This window comes from Lathyrus oleraceus, chromosome 6, assembly GCF_024323335.1.
Source record: "Lathyrus oleraceus cultivar Zhongwan6 chromosome 6, CAAS_Psat_ZW6_1.0, whole genome shotgun sequence".
Lineage (NCBI taxonomy): Eukaryota > Viridiplantae > Streptophyta > Magnoliopsida > Fabales > Fabaceae > Lathyrus > Lathyrus oleraceus.
In genome coordinates, this window is record NC_066584.1 from 400,744,643 (window position 1) to 400,762,401 (window position 17,759).

General features: G+C 38.5%; 1 protein-coding gene and 1 non-coding gene across 2 annotated transcripts in view; one reads left to right on the forward strand and one right to left on the reverse strand.

Annotated features, from left to right (window-relative positions):
• LOC127097882 (uncharacterized protein At4g29660) overlaps positions 1 to 17,759 on the forward strand; it is a 97,958-nt gene that overhangs the window by 25,123 nt on the left and 55,076 nt on the right. The gene's annotated exons all lie outside the window — the stretch shown is intronic.
• LOC127099538 (small nucleolar RNA R71) lies at positions 8,291 to 8,397 on the reverse strand. The gene has a single exon (XR_007794030.1). It is a non-coding gene; the product is annotated as a small nucleolar RNA R71 (small nucleolar RNA).

A 17,759-nucleotide genomic window follows, 5' to 3' on the forward strand; every position in this document is an offset into this window, starting at 1 on the left:
TTTGGCTCGTCGTCGACTTGGGTTCCCCTTGAGAGATAAACCTAATAACACTCAGTTAGAAGGTCTTTTCTATCAAGAGGGTAAAGATTCCCAACATTTAAAGCAGAAGATAATACATGCTTGAAATAATGTGCATAGGAAAGGAAGATCTGAGCTCGGTCTATGCAACTGTGTAGCTTTGGAAGCGTACACTATTTGGGTGAAAAAGAGAGCTTTGGAGTTGAAGATGCCGTATGCTTGTGAAAAACCTATGCCTTTGGTTATGGATGAGCCACCAACTCTCCCTAACCAAGATATAGAGGAGTTGGAAGACACACTCGTCAAGATGAAGCAAGAGAGAGATATGTGGAAAGAGAAGTTCCATGCTTTGAGCCGAAAGCATGAAGAATTGTAGCTTGAGTCGAAAGACAAGGATGCGCTTATTGAGATTCTTGAAGACCGAGCAGTGAAGAGACAGAGAGAGCAAGAGGGTCTACCTTCCTCTAGTATGCCTTAGCCTTCTGGTGCTTGGAAGAAGATTATTGATCAGCTAGTTCTTGAGAAGGCTCAGATGAAGGCATCCTTTGAGTCCGAGATTCGACGCATCCGAAGGAAGTACGCGCCCACAACCCGATCATCTGATACAGTTGCTAAGGGATCCTTAAAATGATAGTTTCCTTTTGTCTTGTATTTGTACTTTGGTTTCTGAAATTGTACTCAGTGTAATCCTTCAGAGTTTCATGAATAAAAAGAGATTTTATTGTTAAATTGTTATTATTATTATTATATATTTGCAAATAAAACTTCATATGTTCCTTGAAATTAAACAACCAAAAACATTGCATTCCATGCATCATTTGCATAGCAGGTTTTCTTCCGCCAGATGTCTTATCAGTTCTTCTTCTGTGCTTCAGCCAAGCTGACTCACCGTTATAACACTCGTGCTAAGCAACAAAGGATCATGGAGCATCTAGAGCAAGAGAACAGAGAGCTGAAGGACGAGATTGTCAGGTTAACGACGTTGATGGAATTTGTCATTGCTACATAGAATCAGTCTTCACCAACTCCCGCAACTCCTCCCTAGAGGACTGCTATTTCTGAGGTTGCTACCTCAACTATTCCCCTTGCTGCTACCAGCTAATCCGGTCCTTCCATGCCTGCTGAATTCCCTTGGGGGATGCCATCCAACTTTATGCCAGAAGGATATGCACCCCCTTTATCTCTCTGCCGACATCTAGCCCGGTCATGTCAGTGCCACCTCCTGTTGTTCATATTATGCCTCGTGTTAAGGACACTATCTACCATTCTGAGTCGTTTAAGGGCCCAAACGTATATGAGAAAATGGATGAGATGAAAGATTAGATCCTCGAGCTGCGCAAAGAGTTGAAGACTTTAAAAGGAAAAAAATTGTTTGGGAAGAGTGTTGCTGAGCTCTGCCTGGTCCCCAATGTTAAAATTCTGATGAAGTTCAAGGTCCCCGACTTTGAAAAGTACAAAGGGAATACTTGTTCGTTGAGCCATCTTGTGATGTATGCCAGAAAAATGTCTACTCAGACTGATAATGACCAGTTTCTAATTCACTATTTCCAACACAATTTGACTAGAGCTGCTTTAAGGTGGTATATGGGTTTGGACAGTGCAAGCGTTTGTACTTTCAACGACTTGGGCGAGGCCTTTGTCAAGCAGTACAAGTACAATGTTGATATGGCGCCTGATAGAGACCAACTGAGGTCTATGTCTTTACTCCAATTACATAACCATTCAACTAGAATTCCTTAAATCCAACTTACTTCCTATTTTCCTCTACCAGATCTTCTACAACCAAAACTGACTAGAGCTTCCATTACTATATAATGTGTGTTCTCTCTCCAACATAAAATTTTAGTTGATCCTTAGGTAACTCAACATTCCATAATGGTCTCTTACTAACACTGAATCCCCGACGAACTATTCTGAATCCGATCTCCCTTCTAAGATTGAATATACTTGATTTATCTTCTAACCTTCATTTGGTGCATACCTATTTCACTTTGAATAGGCATCCATGTCCTTTAGAGTCTCCTTAGACTTTACCATTAGCTTAGGCTCCCAACAAAACTGAACATCCATATCTCTCAAGTTCTTAACCACTTGCAAGGTACCATTCCACATATACTCCACGAAGTACTCTCATTCTTTCAAGATACTCTAGTGACCTTATAAATTGAAACGCCGACGCACTATCTCACTTCTAGACCTTATGACATACAAGCAACATGTCCATACTTTCTCCTTCACCATATGGAATTTCTTATAATGCTTATTTCATATCAGTGGGTATATCTTATTCCACTATCAAATTCACATCTTTCTCAAAGCTCTAACAATTTATCCAATATAAATCCTTAACTTCTCGACTCCATTAGCACTACAAGATTGCTTAAACCATACACTACTCTTCAATTCAACATTACCCGAATCACAAGTCCTACTGAAACTTTAACTGAGCCATCTGGTACGCCTTACTTTCTAACTCTTGTCTTGAGCCTACCCTCAAAGCACAAGTTCTACCAACACTTTGGAGTCCTCGTGGTCACTCAACCATGATCCTACCTACCACGCACATAGCTTTAGGTTGATCAGCCCCAACACTACATACAGTGATATTAAGAATCATGTTGGGTAAACACACATATGAGGCAGGACTAGATTTACTTATGATGTTTCAAGGCTAGGTCGAGAATCGACCAGCTCTCATACCAACTGTAATAAACCGTATAATATATATCTAGAATAATATCATACATGTGTTATTAATTGGTATTGATCCAACATAAGTGCCTAATGGCATCAGTATATACACATGTCCAAACTAAAAACATCAATGGAACATGTTATACAATAGTGCCTAAATATAAAATATCTAATAACTATGTAGAACGTCTTCATTGTACACAACTCCACAACGGAAGATCAAAATAACTGCATCCCTTGAAACATCCATAGACAACTTCTCTTGGATTCAACCTGCAAGGAATACCTGAAAATAACAACAATAAAGGGATGTGATAATAATCTCATTGAGTTCTCCTATCCTATGGGTCCACTCGACTCTACATGGTTTTCTAATCAAATCCTAACTCGAGTCTTCATCTCTCGTTACTTATGTATCATGCACACAAGATAACTAAGACTCAGTATATAAGGGATATTCACAATGTATGAAAACATGTCACTTGAGTGCATTCACTCAACAAATCACTATTCATATTCACAAAACATCTATCCCCGAGCGGACTTACGTCTAAGCCAGACCCGACTCACGCATGCTCGTATGATTCGACTTTCACGGTGTATAACGGATCCTCTATGAGTTCCAAACTCATTTCAAGCGACCGTCACCCGTATGGGACTCTAACCCACTTAGGGTATCTTTCACCATATGTGACTCTAACCCACTTAGGTGTCCACCTTTCCCCCATGTCCGCCATGGTTGGGGCTCAAACCCAATTGAGGAACGAATCATTGGTGCCACATCCCCACTTACCACTTTACCTAAGCCTTTGAAGTGGTATATGCACCATCAAAACTAATTCCAAATACATGATTAATTCACAATAACAAATAGGACTTTTGGAGCAACGCTCCTCACCAAAGTAGGGCTTTTGGAACAAAAGTTCCTCACCAAAAATATCAAATAAATTCTCATGGCATCATTGTTGGTGTAAGCCCTAGAGGCCAATACTTTTGGTACTTGTATCGAATTATTTATTAATAATAAAAGGCTTTTTATTTATTATGTTTGTTTAATAAAGTCCCTAGAATAGCTAGTCCGTTTAATGTATCAAGTGTGACTTAATCATGAGATCCCATTAAACATAAGGACACCATTCTTAAAGTATCCGTAGTCGAACTTTGTTGTGAAGTGGGATAACATTAAAACATTAAGACTATTATGTATATAGACTGATGATCACATCTCATGGATCATGGATAAGGAGTTATCAAGTCTTAAACATAAGTATGAATATTGAGAGTAATATTTATACTGGATTGATCCGCTATGAGAATACTATATAGAGTGTTATGCTAAGTGTCATAAGTTATCCTCATGGTGATAATGATGTATACCACCCTTTGACCTGAAACCACTATGTACCCTAGATGTAAAGTCGAGTGCCTTATTGCTGATCAAACGTTGTCCATAACTGGATGGCCATAAAGACAGTTGATGGGTACTCCACGAAGCATGCTGAGGGACATGAGTGACCTAGATGGAATTTGCCCATCCTGCGTAACATGATAAATGTCTACGGGCCCAATATTGAAATGGACAAGGATGACACGGTCTATGCCTTGTGTTCAATATAGACATAAGGGCAAAAGGGTAATTATACACATAAGTATTATCACAAAAGGATTTGTCAGATCACATGACATTTTCGTGTCTTGGGTAGCAGTGATGTGTTGCTAGATACCGCTCACTATTTATTATGTTAAATACATGATTTAATATAATTGCTAATGTCGTAAAAACCTACAGGGTCACACACAAAAGGACGGATTGATGAGAGATAGAGTAACTAAGGAACATCGTAAGGTACCGTGCACTTAAGTGAATTGTAGAACATCGTAAGGTACGGTGTACTTAAGTAGAATACGAAATATGGTAAGGTACCACACGCTTAAGTGATTTTGGCATATCATAAGATATGGGCCACATACACTTAAGTAGGCTTTTTTTAGCTTGCAGCCCACACAAGTGGTTCTATAAATAGAACCCTTATGCAGAAGCATTTGTGTAGTTGCAATTTCGTTTCTCTCTCTCTCTCTCTCACTCAAAGCCTTCATTCGTAGCAACTTGCACTGAGATTGAAGGAATTCGTTCGTGTGGACTGAGTAAAGGCGTTGTCACCATTCAACGTTCGTGATCGCTCCGTAGATCTGCATCAAAGGTTTCAATCACCACAAGCGGTAACGATTCTATCACTGATCATGCCCATTCGTAAGGATCACTAAAGGAGAAAGTTTTTAAATTCCACTGCATTTTGGATCTCCCTTCTCCTTCAGTGGTACTAGAGCCTCTTACGAAACCATGCATCTGATAGTTTTTTATTTTCATTTATTTTCTGTATTAATACGATTAAAAGACAGAATGAATCAAAGAATAATCGAGTAATTAAATCTGGCATCATGTGTGTACGATTTGGATGATTGATGTTGACTATGCTTCGGAATCCGATGTTAGTATGGTGAAGCAACGATACATCGATCGTCCATAGGTTACACAATTGAGATTGATAAAGTTATATATATGATATAAGTAATCCTGATGCAAAATACAGTTTATATGATATACTGTTTCTGTTTCGTTCATTCAAACACTTAATGGTTGTTTTCCTTTGAATGATCAATGGTCATTTGCTTCTTGATCTGACATTAGTATGGTGAAGCAATGACGTGTTGATCAATTATATTGAATTAACAATTGAGGTGTGTTTGACAGTATGAAATTGGTGCGTTAGGGTTAATGACGGCACAAGGGTTGTGATGTCAAAGATTTATGCGGATTAGGGTTGTGACTGCGCAAGAGTTGTGCTTTAAAGTATCAAATGTTAATGCAAAAAACGACGTCGATTTCAAATGAATGCTTCGGAACCCCCGGCTAACTCTGCGTAGTGTGATCGGTCGCTGAAATTTAATTTGGTTTTAATTAATTAACATAATTTAAATTAATAATAATAATGTGTTTATTATTATTGTTTTGTGGTGATCGGTTATGACCTTAGTTTTCCTTTATTTTGTTTTGGGATTTTAAAATACGACTTGCATGTCGTGTCTCTCTTTTAATCTCTTAATGTAACTTATTTTCTCATCTCACTCCCTCGTATGTAAAACGAGTTTCTTTTATGTAATGTAATGTTATGAAGAAAGAGAAGAATACAATATCAAAGGAGGATGATAACATGAAATAATATCACATTTTTGGACTCGATTTAATTAAATTATATTATTATTTGTTTCAATTTATTTTATATTATTCGATATTACGTGGTATTTTCCCTTCTATTTGTCTCAGGTAACTTATTTGAAGCATAAGTGAAAAAGGAAGAAAAGGGGGGGTGAAAAAGAGGATGAAAGCAAATTCCACTAAAGCCCAACCCACAATTACAAGCCAGGAGCGCTGAAGCTGTGACGACCGCCACACAAGGTGTGACGAGCGTCACGCCCTGCTACTTTGTGTTACGAGCGTAACACATGGTGTGATGAACGTCACACCCCACTCCTATATTTTTGGCTTTTAACGCGCAACAGAGGCACGTTGAAGTCTATTCTTCCGCTTGACTCGTTGAAGCGTGCAAGTTACTTACGGAATGCACTTTTGGAAACGGTTACAAATGAGAGTAATATAAATAAAGTCAAAGATCCAACCCTGCAGCTCCATCTCTCGGTCTCGCTTCTTTTTCCGCCGTGCAAGCATTTACAGCATTAATTTTCTACATCTTTCTATTATTAGCAATTTTTATTTCCTTTTCTTTTCCAGTCAATTTTCAGAGCACTTAATTAATTTTTCACACAATAGTTTCTACACCAGAAATTATTGTGTATCTTTTACTGGATCTAACCTTACGTTAGATCATAGTATTTTATTCCTTTGCTTTTATTTTCCTGTCCGATTGAAAATTGCAAGAACAAATCCAACCGGTCTGTGGTGGAATGTTCAAGATTCCTATTAATTATTCAGGTTCTTTAATTTATTATTTTGATTTATATATGCTTTGCATTACTGTTTATTTATATTGTTTGCCTGATATGGTTTTATTTAAGCATGATAATTGTTCAGACCTGTTTAGCATGTCCGGCTAATTAATTTAGATATCGGTATGTAAAGTAAGTGGAATAAGGAATCAAAACTAAGTTGGTTTAATTTTATTTAAAATTAAAGTCACTCTTTTTATGGTCTCAATTTACAGAGTTAATACCAAGGTTTTTGTACGAAAGTAAAAGACATAAAGAAGTTAAAATCAATAGAACGACGGTTTGAGTTTTTAACTGGACAGTGTAAATTGGACATTAATTCTAAATCAGGGCGAAAGCAATTTTTAGAGTTAATTAAATTCTAATCTTTTTCAAAAAGTATTTTTAAAGGTTAAATGTGAGGACGAGAGTTAAGCATTTAGGTTTAATTATATAATCTAAGTAAATAGAGCGAGAGTTTGAGACGAGGGTGTTTAAACGGTTATTATTTTAATGAAAAGAGTTTCTATAGATTCTGTTGTTTTCAAAAAGTGATTTTGGACTTAACTAATAAGTGACAGCTACGTTAACATAAAGTCATAGTCTATTCAACAGAGCGAGAGTTTGAGATAAGACTTTTAAATCAATAGTGTCTACTGAAAAGATTTATTTTAAAAACCAAGAAACCAACGAAGATTTGATTCCCTAATTACGATGAACTACATACCGATATCCGCTTAATTGATATTTAAATTAGATCCAATTTTAGTTTTACTTTTCCCCCTAATCATCAAAAGTATCACCTGCCTTAGCTTTACGAAGTAACCTTAGAAAAACGGTATATCGATTCATAAGTCCCTGTGGGATCGACATCTTTTAAAACTACGCGATAGAACTGTGCACTTGCAGTTAGTACCCCAATATACTTATAAAGTCGCGATCAAGTTTTTGGCGCCGTTGCCGGGGACTTTTATTTAGTTGATGTCGTAACCCTTCTGTTACGCTGTAGAGACTAAGGCATTTTTTTTCTTTCTTTCTTTTGTTGATTTGTATGCCACGCACTCGCTCACAAGGCGAGCCGTTTTACTTACGAATCAACGACATTGAACTATATCTCCGAGTCTTACGACGAATTCGGGAATATCGTGCTGCAAACAATCTCCCTCCTATCGAAGTGCCCGACCTCAAAAATCTTCTTCCTTCGCCGATACCCGAGATAGCAGAACCAGCTCGTGCTCTTCGAGATTACGCCGCTCCATCGCAAGATGAGCCGCATTCGAGTATTGCTCCACCCGCAATCGAAGCAAACAACTTCGAACTTAAACCTTCGTTGTTACAAGCAGTGCAACAAAATCAATTCTCTGGAAATCCTACCGAGGATCCAAACCTTCATTTATCCGTATTTGTCCAATACGCTGATACTGTTAAAGCTAATGGTGTCACTTTAGAGGCGATTCGACTTCGTCTTTTTCCCTTCTCGTTAAGAGATAAAGCTAGAAGATGGCTTCAGTCTCTTCCTTCCAACTCGGTCACCACATGGAATGAGTTGAAGAAAGTCTTTCTTGCCCGATATTTTCCTCCAAGCAAAACAGCTATGTTGAGAGCCCAGATAAATGGATTTAAACAGAAAGATAACGAGTCCCTTTTCGAAGCATGGGAAAGATACAAAGACATGATGAGACTTTGTCCACACCATGGTTTAGAGGACTGGTTAGTAATTCATACCTTCTATAATGGTCTCTTATACAACACAAGGTTAACAATAGACGCCGCCGCAGGTGGTGCGCTTATGGGTAAACCTTATTCCGATGCTTATCAACTTATCGAGAGCATGGCCCAAAACCATTATATGTGGGGAAGTGACCGAACAATGGTAGAAAAACCTCAAACGAAAAGTGGCATGTACGAGATAAGTAGCCTTGATCATGTTAATGCAAAAGTGGATGCTCTGGCCCAGAAAATTGAAAGTTTAAATGTATCACCTCCAGCCACCGTGGTTGCCGCAGCTCAAAATTGTGAAGTCTGTGGAATCCAAGGTCATACTCCTGTAGATTGTCAACTCCTAACAGGAATCCAAGCAGAGCAAGTGAATTATGCTCAAGGAAATCCCTACTCGCATACCTATAACTCAAACTGGAAGAACCATCCTAATTTTTCATATAAGAGCAATAATGCTTTATACGCACCAGGACAAGCTCCCAGTCAAGCCCCAGCTATACCCCCTGGATATCAAAAGCCGACCCCATCTACACCTAACAATAATGTTCCTAGGAAATCCAACTTGGAAATCATGATGGAGAACTTCATAGCTTCTCAACAGCAAACCAATAAAGATTTCTTAAACCAGAATGTACACACTAGCGAACAAATTAAACAACTAGCACGTAAAGTAGATGCCCTGGCTACCTATAACAAAATGCTGGAAACACAAATATCACAAGTAGCTCAACAACAAGCGCCTAACGCTGTCCCAACTGGTACATTTCCTGGACAGCCCCAACCTAATCCGAAAAGCCACGCTCATGCAATCATATTGAGAAGTGGAACAGAGGTAGAAGGACCGTCTGATCCAAGAATTGAAAACCAAAACTCTAAAAAGTCAACTGAGGAAGAAAATAAATCTAAGGAAAAGGAGGAGAGTAATAAGGAAACCGTAGAAAAGAAAGAACCTTATGTACCTCCACCACCTTATAAACCACCTATTCCTTACCCTCAAAGGCTTATTAAAACCAAAGATGCGAGCCAATTTAAAAAATTTGTTGACTTACTGAAACAATTAAACGTCACAATTCCTTTTACAGAAGCTATTACGCATATGCCCTCATATGCTAAGTTCTTAAAAGAAATTCTTTCTAATAAAAGGAAACTTGAAGAGAGCGAAACCGTTACACTCACTGCTGAATGCAGCGCTATAATCCAGAATATGCCTCCTAAACTTAAAGATCCTGGTAGTTTCTCTATACCCTGTCACATAGGAAAATTTGTCATAGACAAAGCTCTATGCGATTTAGGAGCCGGTATCAGTGTTATGCCTTTATCCATATGCAAGAAACTGGAAATGGGAGAATTAAGACCAACTAAAATGTCTGTGCAATTAGCAGATCGTTCCGTTAGATATCCTATAGGAATTCTTGAAAAGGTTCCCGTGTGCATAGGTCAATTCTACATTCCAACCGATTTTATAATTATGGACATAAGAGAAGATGAAGTTACACCCATTATATTGGGAAGACCATTCTTAGCAACCGCTGGTGCTATCATAGACGTAAAACGAGGACGACTCACTTTCGAAGTAGGAGAAGAGAAAATTGAGTTCATTCTTTCCCAATTTTTGAAAGCACCTGCAATAGACGACACATGTTACTTCATGGATATCATTGATGAATGCATAAAAGAAACAAAGTTAGAAAATGACAAATTGTCTGACTATCGTGTAGAAGACAGACTTAACCAATGTTTAGCAATGACATCGGATCCTACGCAATGCCTTAAGAAACCAAACCTCGACCTGAAAACACTTCCCAAAAATCTGAGATATGAATTCCTAGACTTAGAACTTGAACGACCAGTGATAGTTAATGCAGACCTAGGAAAACTCGAAACCGAAAAACTCCTACATATCTTAAGAAAATACCCAACCGCACTAGGATACAACATCACCGATCTTAAAGGGATAAGTCCTTCTATTTGTATGCACCGCATCATGCTAGAAGAAGACTGTAAAACTTCTAGGGAACATTAGAGGAGACTAAACCCGATCCTGAGTGAGGTAGTGAAAAAGGAAGTAACAAAGTTATTAGAGGCAGGTATCCTATATCCTATATCTGATAGCAAATGGGTTAGTCCTGTACACGTAGTACCAAAGAAAGGAGGTATAACAGTTATTGAAAATGAAAAAGGAGAAACTATAACCAAACGAATCGAATCGGGATGGAGAATATGCATTGACTATAGGAAACTAAACAAAGCAACCCGAAAAGATCATTTCCCTTTACCATTCATTGACCAGATGTTAGAACGATTAGCAAAACATTCTCATTTCTGCTATCTAGACGGATACTCAGGCTTCTTTAAAATACCAATTCATCCTGATGACCAAGAAAAGACAACATTCACATGTCCTTTTGGTACCTTCGCTTATCGACGAATGCCGTTCGGCTTGTGCAATGCTCCTGCAACCTTCCAAAGGTGCATGATGGCAATATTCGTCGATTTTCTCAAAAACATCATGGAAGTATTTATGGATGATTTTTCCGTATGCGGACAAAGCTTTGAAGAATGTCTTGAAAACCTAGAAAGAGTTCTAGAACGATGTATAAAAGTAAACCTAGTACTTAATTGGGAAAAATGTCACTTTATGGTACAAGAAGGAATTGTTTTAGGACACATCATATCAAATAGAGGAATTGAAGTAGACAAAGCCAAAATAGAAGTAATCGAAAACCTTCAACCTCCGAAAATTGTGAGAGAAGTACGAAGCTTCTTAGGACATGCCGGTTTTTACCGACGATTCATTAAAGATTTCTCTAAAATAACTAAACCTTTAACCGGATTATTGATGAAATTTGTTGAATTCATCTTCGACAATAAATGTTTAGAAGCATTTCAAACGCTTAAACAAGCATTGATCTCCGCGCCCATAATGCAGGCTCCAGATTGGAATGAACCATTCGAAATAATGTGTGACGCAAGTGACTACGCCGTAGGCGCTGTTTTAGGACAACGAAAGGATAAAAAGCTTCACGTCATATATTACGCAAGTAGAACCCTAGACGAAGCACAAATGAATTACGCCACGACCGAGAAAGAACTTTTAGCAGTAGTATTTGCACTAGATAAATTTCGTTCTTACTTGGTCGGAGCTAAAATAATCGTTTACACTGACCACGCCGCCATTAAGTACCTCTTAACAAAAAAGGACGCTAAACCTAGACTCCTAAGATGGATTTTGTTGCTACAAGAATTCGATTTGGATATCAAAGATAAGAAAGGAACTGAAAACGTAGTAGCAGATCACCTCTCTAGACTTGAAAACCTGGAACCGGAAAGAACATCGATCAACGATGATTTCTCGTAAGATAAACTTATAGCTACTTTGGAAGAAAATAAAGTTGATAAACAGGTAGAGACCACCCTAACTATATGTGTTACACCATGGTACGCCAATCTCGTCAATTATTTAGCTGCCGGAATAGTTCCACCTAATCTATCTTACCAACAAAAGAAACGATTCTTCCATGACATAAAACATTATTACTGGGATGACCCTTTACTTTTCAAAAGAGGCCCCGATGGTATTTTCCGTCGGTGTATACCTGAAGAAGAGATAGAAAATATAATCCAACACTGTCACTCCGCTCCTTATGGTGGACATGCAAGTACATCCAAGACCTGTTCTAAAATCCTACAAGCCGGTCTTTATTGGCCAAACATATGGAAAGATGTACATAATGCCATCAAGAAATGTGATAGATGTCAACGCACAGGAAACATATCTAGACGTGACGAGATACCACAAAAGGGCATTTTGGAAGTAGAGATTTTCGACGTGTGGGGAATAGATTTCATGGGACCTTTTCCGCCTTCTTTTGGTAACAAGTACATACTCGTAGCAGTTGACTACGTATCAAAATGGATTGAAGCTATAGCTTCTCCAACAAACGACACACGAGTAGTAACTAGACTCTTTAAGAATATAATTTTCCCAAGACTTGGTGTCCCAAGAATAGTAGTCAGTGATGGAGGATCGCATTTCATATCTAAGGTACTCGAAAAACTACTGTTTAAGTATGGTGTAAAGCATCGAGTAGCAACACCTTACCATCCTCAAACCAGTGGACAAGTGGAAGTGTCTAACAGAGAAATTAAACAAATATTAGAAAAAACAGTCGCCACCTCAAGGAAATACTGGTCATCAAAACTATCCGAAGCTTTATGGGCATATCGAACCGCCCACAAAACTCCCATAGGAACAACCCCATTTAAGCTTATTTATGGAAAATCTTGCCACCTCCCGGTAGAATTAGAACATAAGGCCTACTGGGCTATTAAAAATCTAAATTTAAACTATAAGGCCGCTGGTGAAAAGCGAATTCTTGATATAAACGAATTAGAGGAACTTCGACAAGACGCCTACGAAAATGCCAGAATCTACAAAGAAAGAACGAAAAAATGGCATGATAAACGTATATAAAAAAAAATCTTAAAACAAGGCGATATAGTTCTTTTGTTCAACTCTAGACTTAAGTTATTCCCAGGAAAACTACGTTCTAGATGGTCAGGCCCTTTCCAAATCACCAATGTCTTTCCAAGTGGAGCGATGGAAATTAAAGGAAAATCTATTGAACCATTTATCGTAAATGGGCAGCGTCTAAAACATTATCATTATGCTAAGAACAATGAAGATTCGCAAGTCCTGCACTTAGACGTAATGCCTCCAGAATTTATAGATTATATTTGATAGTTTTTATGTCGAGCTTGCGACATTAAACAAAGCGCTTCGTGGGAGACAACCCACAAATATTTTTTATTTTTATTTCTTCTTTGACTATTCTTTTAAATTTTATTTAGTATTCATTCTTCATTTATTTTAATTTATAAAAAATTTCTTCTTTTCTTCTTTCGGCATTTGGCCAAATCCTGACTAAAACTCTTGTTTTTCTTTTCTCTAGCTAACACTAACCTGATGGGACAAATTGATCATATGGGTATCAAATTCAGAGGGAAAGCTCAGAAACAAAAGTTTGAGGAACTAGTAGAGAGAGATGCTACCTAGCTTGTATGCTGATGACTGGGCAATGACTGCCCTTGGACTAAGAGAAAGTTTCATGTATTTGCTGAGTCAAATAGGGTGGGAAACCACTCCTATTCGAAGACAATTCGTCACTTACTGGAGACTGACTCTAGAATTCCTTAGCTCTCTGATCTATCTACCAAGTCATGGAAAAGGAATAAGCAGAGATTTCATTCAATTCAGAATGTTCAACATGGAGTATCAATTTAACATTCAAGACTTTACTAACCTTTTAGGTTTCCCTACCTCTTTTGATACATTCACAGTGAGCCAAGAAGACCTTTTTGAATATAGAGAACTTGAACATTTTTGGGGAAGTTTGACTGGAAATGACGACCCCGAGGAACATGAGTTTCTTTCTGGAAACATACATAACCTGACCTTTCATTATTTCCATAAGATCCTGGCCCACACCCTTTTTGGGAAGAAGTCAAATACTACTACAGTATCACGTGATGAACTCTTCATCATATTTTGTGCTTCCCAGAACCGTCCAGTGAATGGTGCCACTTTTATGTTGGCGAACTTTGACCGCCTTATCCAAGATGAACGAGCACCGATTCAAATAGGCGGATTGATAACCATGATTGGTAATGCTATCGGATTACGTCAACCTATGCTTGACCTAAGCCCTTTTTGTGGCATTGCGACTATGAGTATACCCTTCCTTTTCAATATTATGTTTATAGCAAACCTCGGGCCTGAAGAGTTCGAACTAATAATTGACAACCAAGTTCTTTGCCTATTCACCTTGCCTAGTCCGAGGACTAGTGTTCATAACCGCAATAACTGGCTCTACAACCTGAACGGAACACCTTCTCCTGCTAGATCTACTGAATCCATCCAGGACTATGAGATTTGTGACGACCAGATTCCTTATGCTGAGTCTGACCCTTAGACACCATCTGGTTATTATGATATTGACCCTCCACCTCAACCTATCCCGACCGAAGAGTCGGCAATACCAGATCTTAGACATCATATGCCCGGAGCTAATTATAACACCACCATTCAAGCTTTGATGTCAGAACAAGACGCCCTCAGAGAAGAGTTAGCTAATATGGGACAAGAATTTCTGGGATACATGAGCAGCATGACAAATCAATTTCACGAGTTGCTAAACCGTGTTAACTCATTCGCTCCTCCGGCCAGAGATCCTGCAAGTGGCTAGAAGTTGTTTTTCTTAGTTACTTAGTTTTAGTTTAGGCTATTTATTAGTTTTGTTTCACATTATTTTTAATATTAGTATTTGTTTTTCTTTCGCATGTTTGCTTTTGTTTTCCAATGTTACATTATGATTATTTTATGAAGCTATTGCATTATTGGTTTATTTTATTTTGATCTATGCAATTTCTATAATTACAAGTAATGATATCCACTATATGTTAATAATTACTATGCCTGTTAAAGAAATACATATATTATGGTAGTAGAATAGCATGCAAGGCAATTTAAAAGCATTACAATAGCAAAATAAAATAAGCATAAGCAAAACAAAATAACAAAAATAAAATATAATAATAAAAACAAATTATGAAGCACCCACGCAAGTGACCGTTGCAAGCTGACTGTGTGACGAGCGTCACACACGCCATCACGGTCGTCACACCAAGTGCCTGTGATGCCCGTAACACCCCTGTCACGAGCGTGACACCTTCAGACTAGGTGAACGTTAGTAACCGTTGGGGACACGACTGTTACACCACCCCACTTTTTACATTCCCCATTCACTTACCCATTTACTCACATTTACCCACATTTAATTATTTTTCACCCACTCCCTTTCCAACTTCCAAAACTTTTCCTATAAATACCCACCATACCTTTCTTTCTACATCATCCCAACATACATTTCTCCATACAAAATCCTTTTTCATCCCTTCTCCTCCTTTCAACCCACTTATCAGTATGGCAGGAAACCAACAATTCGGAAATATCATCTTCCGATCCGAAGATGATAATTATCAAAGGGAGCAGTTCGAGCGTTTCCAACAGCGAGGTGTCGTATCTACCAGGTATCCTGATTTAAATTGTTTACAAGAATTAGGATTACTTCAGGGTATACAATGGATGCTCCGCCTTGCTGATTTAACTTTTCTGTGCACACACAATCAACCTACCTACCCATCTCTCACCTTAGAATTTTTAAGTTCTTATTCGTACAACACTCCTACCGGTGAAGACGAGTACTTAACCGGTACTGCAACCTTCCACATGTTCAACACCGAATACTCACTATCCCAGGATCAGTTGAGTGCCATGCTACAGTTCCCTGTAGGAGACCGAGTCCACCCAAGAATCCCTCCGAACTCCCAGTGGCACATACACGCCTTCGACCTCTTTAGAAAAATATCCGGTGTGGAAACTGATAATTGGGATGCACTACTTGCTTCCCATATACATAACCCAACCATCCGGTATTTTATCCGCATCCTGCAAAACACAGTTTTTGGAAGACCGAACAACAGCAAAGTCAACGCCAAGGAATTATTCTTCCTCCACTGCGTCTTTGAAATGGATACAAAGGTAAACGCTGCTTCTTTCTTATTTTATCATATCCGCACCCTATGTGCTAGAGGCCGCCAACCTTTCGTGATTGGAGGATTAATAACCTCCATAGCACTTGGTTTGAATCTAGGGGACCGACTTCAAAATTTACAAGCTCTCCCACCCCTATTTATGGATATAAGCTATTGTCGGTCCAGCCGCCTAATCAAAAACAGGGTAGGCGGAAGGTATTATCTTATGGTGAATAACCACGAAGTCCCAAGCGTTGTTTTACCCAACATTGCCCTCACAGATGTCACCAACCCCAATCGCTTCATCTACGACCTTAATGCTCCCGAAGCTACAGAGCCTACACACGCAAACCCGCCTCCAGATGAGTTTGAAGAAATGGAGCAAGGTGATCAAGGTCCTGAGCAACAATCAATCCCGCTCAACCCTTCCGATAATGCAACTGGTCCATCCTCACGACATCGTCGACGAAGAAGGCCAGCAACCAACGAAGACATCATGGATGCTATTGATGGTATGCAAGCGCAGAATCTCGAAGTGATGCAAATGATGCGCCAGATGCAACAACAACAGGAAGCGAGGAATGCAATAACCGACCAGCGGTTCACTGAGTTGCTCAGCAGGTTTGACGACTTAGGAGTACGTCAACGATCACCAGGTCCAAGAACAAGAGGCGGCAGGCAGCATTGACTTTAGTTTCTTTTTCTTTTTTCTACTTCTTTTGTTTTCTTTAAAACATTGGGGACAATGTTTCATTTAAGTGTGGGGGGGAAAACCTTGTTCTTTCAACCTTCCCTTTTCAAGTATGTTATTTTCCCTTTCATTGTTATTTCCCTTCCTTATTATGAAAAAAAAAATAAAAATTATTATAATATATATTTATTTTAAGTTAAGTCCCTAGTGTGAAAAATTTCTATTATCTATTCCCCTCAATTTTCTTGAGCCATAACAAAAATTCAACACACTCAGTAAATATAAAGGTTGCTTATTTTATCAAACTTGAGTGAAATCAAGACAAAATTATTACCATACCAATGCTCTAAACAAACCTCAACATGTTAGATCAGAAAAGTACCTATTATACCAATCCCTTGAACTTTTAGTTTTATAGTAACCCCGAGTAGTTTATACAAGAAGTCAGCACCATCTTAATAGCAAACTACGTGGAGAGCCGATGAATATAAGTGAATGATTCCCAAAATAACAAAAAAATATATATATCAGGAAATGCACTAATTAAGTTAGGTGATACTTACCAGATCATTTAATCTAAAGGTTGCAGATCATACAAAAGCATAATACGAAAGATCCATTATGAGTTGGTTCAGCAGGTATCTGGTGCTGAACTTGGTAGGGCGGACTACGGTCCGATCCCCCGCAATCTGCAATGGACTAAATAACGAAGTTATCCAACTTATATACCAGAACTTCAAGCTAAAAAGGGGATCAGAATCACTAACCGGTTACTCCACTATGCGCGCGAAAAGATAAAGGGCTTAATGTGATTTCGCTAGAATAAAAACGGGTGAAATAAGAGTAAAGGAACTAGGATAGCTATAATAGCATTACTCGAACTGGTTTGCATAAGGTGGGGTTATCTGAGGTTGTGACGGTGGTTGTTGATGTCAAGATTAAACTCAAGTTACTTCTAAACAAGGTTTACATGCAACCTAGTACGAATTGATGTGTGTTTTGAAATTTCATCTGGCCAAAATTTTAAAACGATTTATATACTGTATCTTGCTTGAGGACA